This window comes from Ipomoea nil, unplaced genomic scaffold (genome assembly GCF_001879475.1).
Source record: "Ipomoea nil cultivar Tokyo-kokei standard unplaced genomic scaffold, Asagao_1.1 scaffold0642, whole genome shotgun sequence".
NCBI lineage: Eukaryota > Viridiplantae > Streptophyta > Magnoliopsida > Solanales > Convolvulaceae > Ipomoea > Ipomoea nil.
This window is the reverse complement of record NW_017617070.1, coordinates 3,598,176-3,608,669: the sequence shown is the minus strand read 5'-3', so window position 1 is coordinate 3,608,669 and position 10,494 is coordinate 3,598,176. Positions and strand designations below refer to the sequence as shown.

At 37.3% G+C, this 10,494-nt stretch overlaps 2 long non-coding RNA genes across 2 annotated transcripts; both read left to right on the top strand.

The window, feature by feature from the left end:
* The first annotated feature begins 8,215 nt into the window (after positions 1–8,215).
* Positions 8,216–8,865, top strand: LOC109174534. Its single transcript, XR_002053097.1, has 2 exons — positions 8,216–8,307; positions 8,710–8,865. It is a non-coding gene; the product is annotated as an uncharacterized LOC109174534 (long non-coding RNA).
* A 177-nt stretch (positions 8,866–9,042) lies between these two features.
* On the top strand, positions 9,043–9,996 carry LOC109174535. Its single transcript, XR_002053098.1, has 4 exons — positions 9,043–9,219; positions 9,336–9,471; positions 9,652–9,708; positions 9,901–9,996. It is a non-coding gene; the product is annotated as an uncharacterized LOC109174535 (long non-coding RNA).
* The last annotated feature ends 498 nt before the right edge of the window (positions 9,997–10,494 follow it).

The window sequence follows — 10,494 nt, the reverse complement described above, 5'->3', positions numbered from 1 at the left end:
ATATATATATATATATATATATATATATATATCAAGTTGCATTCATTTTGCATTAAGGATCCTTTTGGAAACCCGTAAAATGACTTATGGGAAATGTTTTCTAAAAAATGAGTCATTTTTCAAAAAATATTTTTCTTTCCGATGTTTGGCTACACAACGAAAAAATGTCTTAGTGTGTTTGGTTCATTTTTCATAAAATGAGCACGAAAATAAAAAGAATTGAATATTTTAAAATTTTAATTATTTGATACTTTTGAAAAAATTCAAATGTAAATAGGACTCTTATATATATATATATATATATATATATATATATATATATATAAACATTTTAAAAAATGTAATTTTTAAATATGAAAAAATGAATATTATTTATAGAATTTACTTAATTTTAAAAAATTTGAATTTAAAAAAAAAAAAAAAAGTTCGCGGACCGGGCCGCGAGGTCCGTCAACCCACCCGCATGGGGTGAGCTATGGTTGTATGAACCCTAGCCCACGGGTTTGGTGGGCTGACATGCAAAAGCCCGTAAAAAATTAGGCCCCAAAAATTTTGCATGTGCATCACTTGGAAAATGACTTCTCCAAGAAAAAAAAAAAAGGAAAGTCATTTTACCCCAAAACATACCTATTTTCCTTTGACTAATACATCATTTTCCATTGACTTCATTTTTCTCTCTCTTGCCAAACACTCGAAACCCGAAAACCATTTTCCAAAAGTCATTTTATGAATTTTCAAACACAACTTAAGAGAACAGAGAACATGCATATAAATTTTAAGTCGGGGTTAAGAATATGTATCTTTAGTGCACCTACCAAGGGACTAAGAAGAAATTAAAGCTACACCTACCAAACATTCAATTTTCAATTGCTGGACGTCAAATTGTCAGACATCAATTTCAACTTTTATAAAAACTTTATAAAAGCATCTCATAAATATTTTTAATCAATATATATATATATATATATATATATATATATATATACTCCGTATATATTTCACTATTTTCTTGTAGTGTTTGTTATATTGGTTTATAGCTAATATTTAATCTTTGGAAACAGAGTATGACGGCTACCAACGGTTCAAAACAACTAACACAATAAGGTTTCAAGTATCATCTAATCCAAACACCCCATAGTAATATTTGATGAAGATATTATTGTTGAAATTGCTAGACCGATGAAATAAGCAAACAATCATAAACTAGATTGATGAGATGAGAGAGAGAGAGTAAGGAATTGAATATATGGATCATGAGAAAAGTAAATTTCTCATCATTAAAAGTCTTTTATGATGATTTTTGATTTTTTAATGACGGTTTTACTTTTGACTAATGAACAATTTTCTTGTAGTGATAGGTGCATGATGATCGAAGCTAAGAGAAAGCTGGGAGACTATGTATACCACTAGTACAAAAAATATCAATAAAATCGACTAATTCGTGTCCAAAGTTAGAACTTTAGACGCTCAAAGTGTAATACGATGGCATTTTTGTAATTAAAATGCCACTATATAGATAAATTTCTTTTTTAAAATTTTAAAACAATATTGGGCGTCCAAAGCTCTGTACTTTGAACGCCAATATTATAAGTCTTCTATTATTCGCGTCCAAAGCTCAGTACTTTGGACGCGAATAATAGAATCTCATTCATCACTCGCGTCCAAAGTAACACAAAACTTTGGACACGAATTATTTTGTAAATCCAAATAACCCTAGCATCCAAATAAACCTGCTCCGATATTCTCACGCGTAAACCATCGTCTTCATCCGCCGTCCGCCGCTCTCCATCTGTTATGAACCAAGGAGGTTAATCTGAGCAATATGGTTATTTAGAGTTATTTTCCTTTTGTTATTTCCCTTTTGTTGTTTTCTGTTGCAGTTTTGTTGTTTTCTACAGCTGTTAAATTCTATCAATAGTCCCTTATTTTTAGGAGTTTGTTATTTATCAGCTTTTAAGTGATACTGTGAAGGATTGGCAGGGCTATGACATGAATGAAATCATTTTTCTTTCTTCATTCTCTCTGCAATTCTTTATCTTTACCTCTTTTCTGCAAATCCTCATCTCTTTTCTCTCTGTCACTCTACTATTAGTCCCCAGGTTCTCACATATTGGTATCAGAGCCCCTTTCCTGAGCAGAAATGGTGACCAACGAAGATAGATTCAGAGCACTACAAGAAAAACAAACAGAGTTTGATGAAAGGTTGGAGGCCACAATACAGGAAGTGCACGCCTCTAGACAAGAAGCAAGAACAAACTCAGATACTATGATGAAAGCCTTGACAGACATGAGGGCTGAAATGATGGAGTTATTCCGCCTCAATAGGCCTACAGCACCAGTAATGGAAACACCTCCTCACGGTTCCACAGTTCAGGGGAGAGGAAATGTGACCCCCACCACACAAAACTCTTCCATTCCAGAGAGGGGAGAATGCAGCCAGGAGCAGGAAAGAATCAGAACAGCTACTCATCAACCTCAGGCTCCAAACCCTCCTATTGCCCAAGGAGAACCATTTCCTGAGTATCAAAAGCATGGACCAAGGAGTGAATTTCCAGATTTTGACTACCAAAATCCCAGGATGTGGATAAGGAGGGTGGAAAGGTATTTCATGATTTCTCAAACTCCACCACTCTTTTATTTAGATTATTTGACAGTAAATCTGTCAGGAAAGGTTGGAGTCTGGCTAGAAGGGTATTTAAACAATCTGAGGGGTGGATTTAACTGGGGGCATTTCGTGGAAGCTATTTGTAGAAGGTTTGGCCCTAGTACTACTTCTATAGATGAAGAATTCACAGTTCTAAAGCAGATTGGGAGTGTGGAAGAATTTACTGAAAAATTTGAAGAAATGAGGAGCATGTTACTCCAAGTGAGACCCTATTTAACAGATGAATACTTCTTAGGGAATTATGTGTGCAGGCTTAAACACGTGATCAGATGTTTTGTGAGGTCAACCAAACCAGAAAATCTTGAGGATGCCATTTGGCTGGCTAAGAACTTTGAACAAGGGATGAGGTCCATGGAATTTTTCCCTAAAAATACTCTGCAGTCAAGGAATCCAGTAGTGAGAACTGCTGAAAACTCCAAATTTACACCCTCTGGGCTGGAAGGTCCAAGAATCAACAATACAACCAGAAATGCTGAGATGGATAAACTCAGGGAGCAGAGATTATGCTTCAACTGCAAGGAGAGGTGGCAATATGGCCACAAGTGTAAACCTAAGGGTCATATGGCTTCTGCTGAAGGTGGTGAGGAAGATGACATCCAAGGGATGGAACAAGCGAACCTAACTCCATTAAGTGAAGAATGTGTAGAAGAAGCTGAAATCTCTCTTAATGCAGTAGTTGGAGGAGAGGGTATCAACACAATTAAGTTACCAGGATCAATTCTCAAAAAAGATATCATTATACTAGTGGATTCTGGAAGCACCCACAGCTTCATTGACCCAGCTTTGACTCATAATCTCAGACTGAAAGCATACACGGTACAGCCCCTAGTTGTAACAGTAGCCAATGGGGAGAAATTTTTATGTGATGAGATGAGTGGAAACGTAGAATGGATGATGCAAGGAGAGCCTTTCCAAAAATCCTTTAGAGTGATGAAATTAGGGGGTTGTGATATGTTGTTGGGAATGGACTGGATTGATTTGTTTGCCCCTATTGAACTGCACACAAGGCCCTTAAGTATATCATTTCACAAGGATGGGAGAAGAATTAATCTCAAAGGGATAACTCCCAAGAGGAGATTGAGGGAGGCTAGTAAGAAGGAGGTGAAAAATTGGCAAAAGCAAGGAGTGAAGGGATTCTTGGTTTGTATTGACAAGGAAGAAGAAATGAATGCAATACAAGGGAACTCCTACAACATTAAAGGGACAAAAGGTCCTTTAATCCTGGCACCTCCCAGGATCAAGGAGATACTGTCAGAATTTTCAGGCTTATTCCAGGAACCTAACTCACTGCCACCTATCAGGGCTTGTGACCATTCAATTCCATTGATCCCCAATGCTATTCCAGTTAACAAAGGACCCTACAGGTACTCATTTGAGCAGAAAAATGTTATAGAAAGGATGGTGGACGAAATGCTACAGACTGGAATCATCAGGCCCAGTTCCTCACCTTTTGCCTCCCCAGTACTGTTGGTACCAAAGAAAGACTCAACCTGGAGGTTTTGTGTAGATTATAGAGCATTGAATGCCATCACCATCAAGAACAAATACCCCATTCCCATTGTAGAGGATTTGTTCTCGGAGTTAGCAGGATCCCGATTTTTCTCTATGGTGGATTTGAGATCAGGATATCACCAGGTGAGAATGAGGGAAGGAGAGGAGTATAAAACAGCATTCAAAACGCACCAAGGCTTATTTGAGTTCACTGTCATGCCTTTTGGTCTTACAAATGCACCCGCCACTTTTCAAGCATTAATGAATTCTGTGTTTAAGCCACTTTTAAGAAGGTGCGTGCTGGTTTTCTTTGATGATATATTCATTTACAGCCCCAACTTGGAGGAACACTTACAGCATTTGAGAGCAGTGTTCAACATCATGAGGGAGCAACACTTGTATGCCAAGCTAAGTAAATGTTCCTTTGCTCAACATCAAATAGAATACTTAGGGCACATTATATCTGTGGAAGGTTTACAAACTGACCCTGAAAAGATTAAAGCGGTTATGAGTTGGCCCAAGCCTCACACTGTCAAGGAGCTTAGAGGGTTTTTGGGATTAGCTGGATATTACAGGAGATTTGTGAAGGGTTATGGGATCATCTGCAAGCCTCTCACCAATTTATTGAAGAAAAATGACTTTAGTTGGGACCAAGCTGCCGAAATAGCTTTTGAAGAGTTAAAACATGCCTTGTGTACTGCCCCTGTACTAGCCTTACCCAATTTCAACTTGGAATTTGTTGTGGAATCTGATGCTTGTCCTAAGGGTATGGGAGCGGTTCTCATGCAGGAGGGGAAACCCATTGCCTACTACAGTCAAGGATTTAATTCTAAGCACTTAGGACTATCCATTTATGAGAAGGAGTACCTCTCCATCATCAATGCTGTGGATAAATGGAGGGCATATCTCTTTGGAAGGCACTTTGTGATAAAAACAGACCACCAGAGTCTAAAATTTCTGCTAGAACAGAAAATTACCACAGCATTGCAGCAAAAAGGCTTAGTCAAGTTATTGGGACTGGACTTCTCAATCCAGTATAGAAAGGGCATAGAGAATGTGGCTGCAGATGCTTTGTCAAGAATGGAGGAGGGAAGTCACGCCGAGAGTAGCATGGTAGCATCAACTCAACCTAAATGGATGGAGGAAGTTCTGGAGAGTTATAAGGATGATGAATGGGCTAAGGAACACCTCACAACAACACTAATTGTCTCCGACAACCCGGATAAATTCACAGTTACTAATGGGATGCTGCGATACAAAGGGAGGTTATATGTGGGAAGCCATGGAAACTTGAGAATGAATCTTTTGAATGAGCTACATTCTACTGCTTTGGGGGGACACTCTGGGCAATTGATCACTTATAAAAGGATGAAAAATTTGTTTTATTGGCCTGGTCTTAAGAAACAAGTCATAGACTTTGTCAAGGAATGCGATGTTTGTCAAAGGTGCAAAGGAGAACAGATTCTTACTCCGGGATTGCTTCAACCGCTTTCAATACCTGAGGAGGCTTGGTCCAGTATTTCTATGGACTTTATTGAAGGTTTGCCTAAATCTCATGGAAAAGATGTGATCTTGGTTGTAGTGGATAGGCTGACAAAATACAGTCACTTTTTAGCATTATCTCATCCTTTTAGTGCTGAACAAGTGGCTGAGTTATTTGTGGATCAGGTTTACAGGCTGCATGGACTGCCCCAAAATATTGTCTCTGATAGAGACAAGATTTTTCTGAGTAAGTTCTGGAAAAGTTTGTTCAAACAGCTTACAGTCCAACTTAGCTATTCCACAGCTTACCATCCTCAAACAGATGGCCAGACTGAGAGGGTGAATAGGTGTTTGGAGACATATCTGAGATGTATGACCTTCCAAAAGCCAAGACAATGGGTAAAGTGGTTGTCACTAGCAGAATTTTGGTATAATACTAACTTTCACACTTCACTTAAATTATCTCCATTTGAAGCCTTGTACGGTTATAAACCTCCATCAATAGCAGTGGACATCATCAAAGGAGGAACAACAGAGCCTCAACTGGAATGGATTAAGAACAGAAATGAGCTTCTGAAACAGCTAAAAGACAACTTAATGAGAGCCCAAAGTAGGATGAAACACTATGCAGATAAGAATAGATCAGAGAGAGAGCTTCAGGTGGGTGATTTGGTGTTCTTAAAACTTCAACCTTATAGACAATCATCAGTGGCAGTAAGAACTAATGTGAAATTAGCAGCCAAATATTATGGGCCCTATGAGGTGTTGGAAAGAGTTGGTCCTGTTGCCTACAGATTGCGATTGCCACCTGGATCCCTCATTCACCCTGTCTTTCATATCTCCCAACTCAAGAAGAAAGTAGGATCCAAGGAGGTGCAGAAGCAACCCCCTGCCACAGGGCCGGATGGTGATATTCTTGCAGAACCAGTAGCTGTTTTGGGGAAAAGGATGGTCAAGAAGGACAATGCTGCACAAGTTGAAATCCTTGTTCAGTGGGCTAACCTGCCTCTTGAGAATGCTACCTGGGAGGAATTCCACCATTTAACTAAACAATTCCCAAACTTTGATCCTTGGGGACAAGGATCTGTTCAAGGGGGGAGTAATGTTATGAACCAAGGAGGTTAATCTGAGCAATATGGTTATTTAGAGTTATTTTCCTTTTGTTATTTCCCTTTTGTTGTTTTCTGTTGCAGTTTTGTTGTTTTCTACAGCTGTTAAATTCTATCAATAGTCCCTTATTTTTAGGAGTTTGTTATTTATCAGCTTTTAAGTGATACTGTGAAGGATTGGCAGGGCTATGACATGAATGAAATCATTTTTCTTTCTTCATTCTCTCTGCAATTCTTCATCTTTACCTCTTTTCTGCAAATCCTCATCTCTTTTCTCTCTGTCACTCTACTATTAGTCCCCAGGTTCTCACACCATCAGACGTCCCCGCCGTCCATCAGCCGTCCGCCGCTCTCCATCCTCACTGTCGCTGCTTCATCGTCCACCGCAAGCCGCCCAAGGTCGCCGCCGCTGCCGCCCAAGCTCGCCACCGCTGACGCCTCTGGTCTCCACGCTCGCCGCTGCAGCCACACACGCCGACTGCCGCCGCAGCTACGCACGCCGGCCGACCGCAGGTACGTAATTTTTAATTTTTTTTTTTTTTTGTTATTTCTTTGCATACTCGCTGGGAAAGAAATAATCCTTAAATTTCTTAGACTTGTTTTTGGCGCTTCTTGCAAACGGATAAATGATGACAAATTTTACGATGACTGCAGTATATACTGAACAGAACAGAACATCCACATCAATGAATCAGATTTGATAATTGAAGAAAAAACAAAAAAAAGCTCTCTTGGAATGTTGTCCTGTGATCTATACCTTTACCCCTCTCTGCAGTATGTAGTAGGAGTTAGGTGTTTCAATTGATTCTCAAGAAATTAATGGAGGTGTATATATTTTCCCAGTCTTTTGATTCACATTTAAGAGGGGTAAGTGCTTTGAAATAATCCCCTCATATATATATATATACATACATAGATTCTTCATCCAAACGATTGTAATACAACTGTGTGTAATAATAATCTGAGGTTTTCTATCTGGCAAATGCTTTGGCATTTGTCTTTCTGTTTCAGATTCCAGGAATGGTTCATTGGGTTATAGAGTCTATTGGTTCACTATATGACATGATGCATTTTCATCTTTTGACATGGTATATAGTGAAACAGAAATTAGCTAATTGATTTGGTTAATTTTATCTTTACTAAATCTATCTTATCCGAATAATTCTCACTTGCAAATTTGCAATTTCCTTATAATCTTGTAATTTTGTAGAGGATTTATCTTTTCCTATGTTGCTTTTGTTTATGAGAGATTGAGAGGGAGAGAACTGCTTATGTTATACTGTTCATGCAGTTAGCATTGATATAGTTGATGAAGAAATCACATTCTATAGAGCCAATGTCTTCTTCCAAAACTTTGATATTCAAATTCAGCAGATAAGCTCCTTATCTATTTGACATTATACATAAATGTGGCATTGAAGAGTCTTGAAGGCTTCACAACTTTAGCTGAAGGTACTAAGGCTATAATAAACTTAGGACATGAAAATGTTCCTGTAGCTGGGGAGAAAGGTTTTCCCTTCCCTTGGTTGTTCAGTTCAACAAAATCTCAAAAAGAAGCGGGTAAGTGAAAAATGAAGGATGTACTATATGCTATTGAAAACTTATACTTGTGGCTTCAATTCTTTATTGCAGTTGTTACTGTTACTGATAAAAGCCATGTAAAAATAAATTAATCAACTTCAATTGTTTTCTTTGGATTTGTCATTTTGTTACTCAATTACCACAAGATGAAATATTCCAATTTGCTTGTTTCACTATTATCTCAATATTTGCATCTCAGACCATTAAGTCTACACCTCTTCAAAATGGTCCACCTTATATGCTTGACCGTTAACTGTAAATAGCATTTTAAGCCTTACAATGGTCTGATAATGGAATATATTTTCTGCGAGATTCTTTAGTGGCAACTAAAATCTTGTACTGAACTATTGACTTTTTTTTTTTTTTTTTTTTTAATCATAGAGCTATTTAGAGATTACCTGAAGCAAATAAGGGAAGAGACAAGTTGGAGATTACTCAATGTTGCATTTCGGGCTAATAGGACTCCGAACAAATGGTGGCTAGCATTTGCAAAGAGAAGATTTATGAACATACTTGATGATTGAGGCTTAGTCTTTTAAAAGAGATGTAGAGAAGATTACTACTCCTCTTGACAAAATAATTGCTTGTCAAGTTTCAAAAGGCAAGAGAGGTTTCCTTTTAAACATTTCTATTTACTACTCTGATCTATACACTCGACCAATGCTTTCTTCCATAAGAAATTAAAGAAAGCAGGATTAGGGCCACATCCATCAAAGGTTTGGTTTTCCGATCCATTTTCTTAATCAATTTTTAACTATACAACATATATAAAGACAACTAATTTGCTGGCATTAATCCACGAGTTATCTTTGGTGTTCTTAGCTGGTGAATATCCATTTCTGTGTAGATTTGATAAACAATTCACAAGAAGAAGTTCGTCATAAAGTTTTGGTTAGTGCAACTGCAGTTGGCTATTATATTATGGTTTCATATTAAATTCTTTCGATTTCTTAAATTATAGAAGACCACATATAGTATTCCAGTCTGATTTTCAAATTAAATCACAGGTACAATGGAGAACCATAACAGTTTACTTGGGATTAGAGAGTATATATCCTTCTTTTAGAGAGAAACATGTTGATGCAGTATGTTGGTTCCTCTTGGGATGACTTAAAACATGTAATGCAGGTTGTAGGATTCTTGGTATGTTTTCTTGTTTGCTTTATGACAAAGTTGTTTCGATTTTGAACATGATTTCATATTCTTTGATAGAAGACCAAATTTTATGTCATGGGTGGACTGCTTTGCAGCTATGGACTTTAAGACAATAGTGAGATGACTTTCTTACCAGTCTTCTGACTTAAACTGATTTAAAATTTTCAGGTTTTGCAAGAGAAAGCAAAGATTACATACGATGATCTTACAACTGACTTGTGCCCTGTAAGCTATTTTATGAGTACTCAATGCTTTACGTGTTTTATTTATTTATTTATTAAATAATCATAATGTCCAGCCGTCCAAACAAGCACTAAATCTTCTGCATATTTGTTCTTTTATAGAGACCTTCACTTTATGAGATTGCCTTGTAGATTTCTTCCATGTTTTAAACCATTTTGGTCTATTTTATTCTAGGTGGTTGCCCTGTTATAAGAGGAAACAAGTGGTATTCTACTAAGTGGATGCATGTTGGTGAGTACAAGCTCTATTTATGAGATTTCAGCAACATGCACTCAGACAGTTTGATGAGGATATTTCAGCAGATGTATGTTTCTCATAACATTTTGAATGTTTGATACATTTTAATTGTTAACATTTAGAATTTGTAGTAAAATGTTGAAATATATTATTTGGTAGTTATGCTGGGATGTACAGGAAAATATTGGTAATTTTATAAAAAAAAATGTTTTTTTTTAAATTTTTTTTACTATACGCGTCCAAAGTTCAGAAACTTTGGACGCGTAAAGTATTTTTTTTAAAATAAATAAACACTATACGCGTTCAAAGTTCACGAACTTTGGACGCGAATAATCATTTTGCGCATCCAAAGCTACTTTGGACGCTGATTGTATACAATCAGCGTCTCGACATCTGCGTCCCAGCTACTTTGGACGCGAATTAGCCTTAACTTTGGACGCGAATGACTGTTTCTGTACTAGTGATATAATTTAAGGAATATAATTAATGAAGAACTAAAGGTACCAAGTGGTCTAATGGTATCAAGGTTGC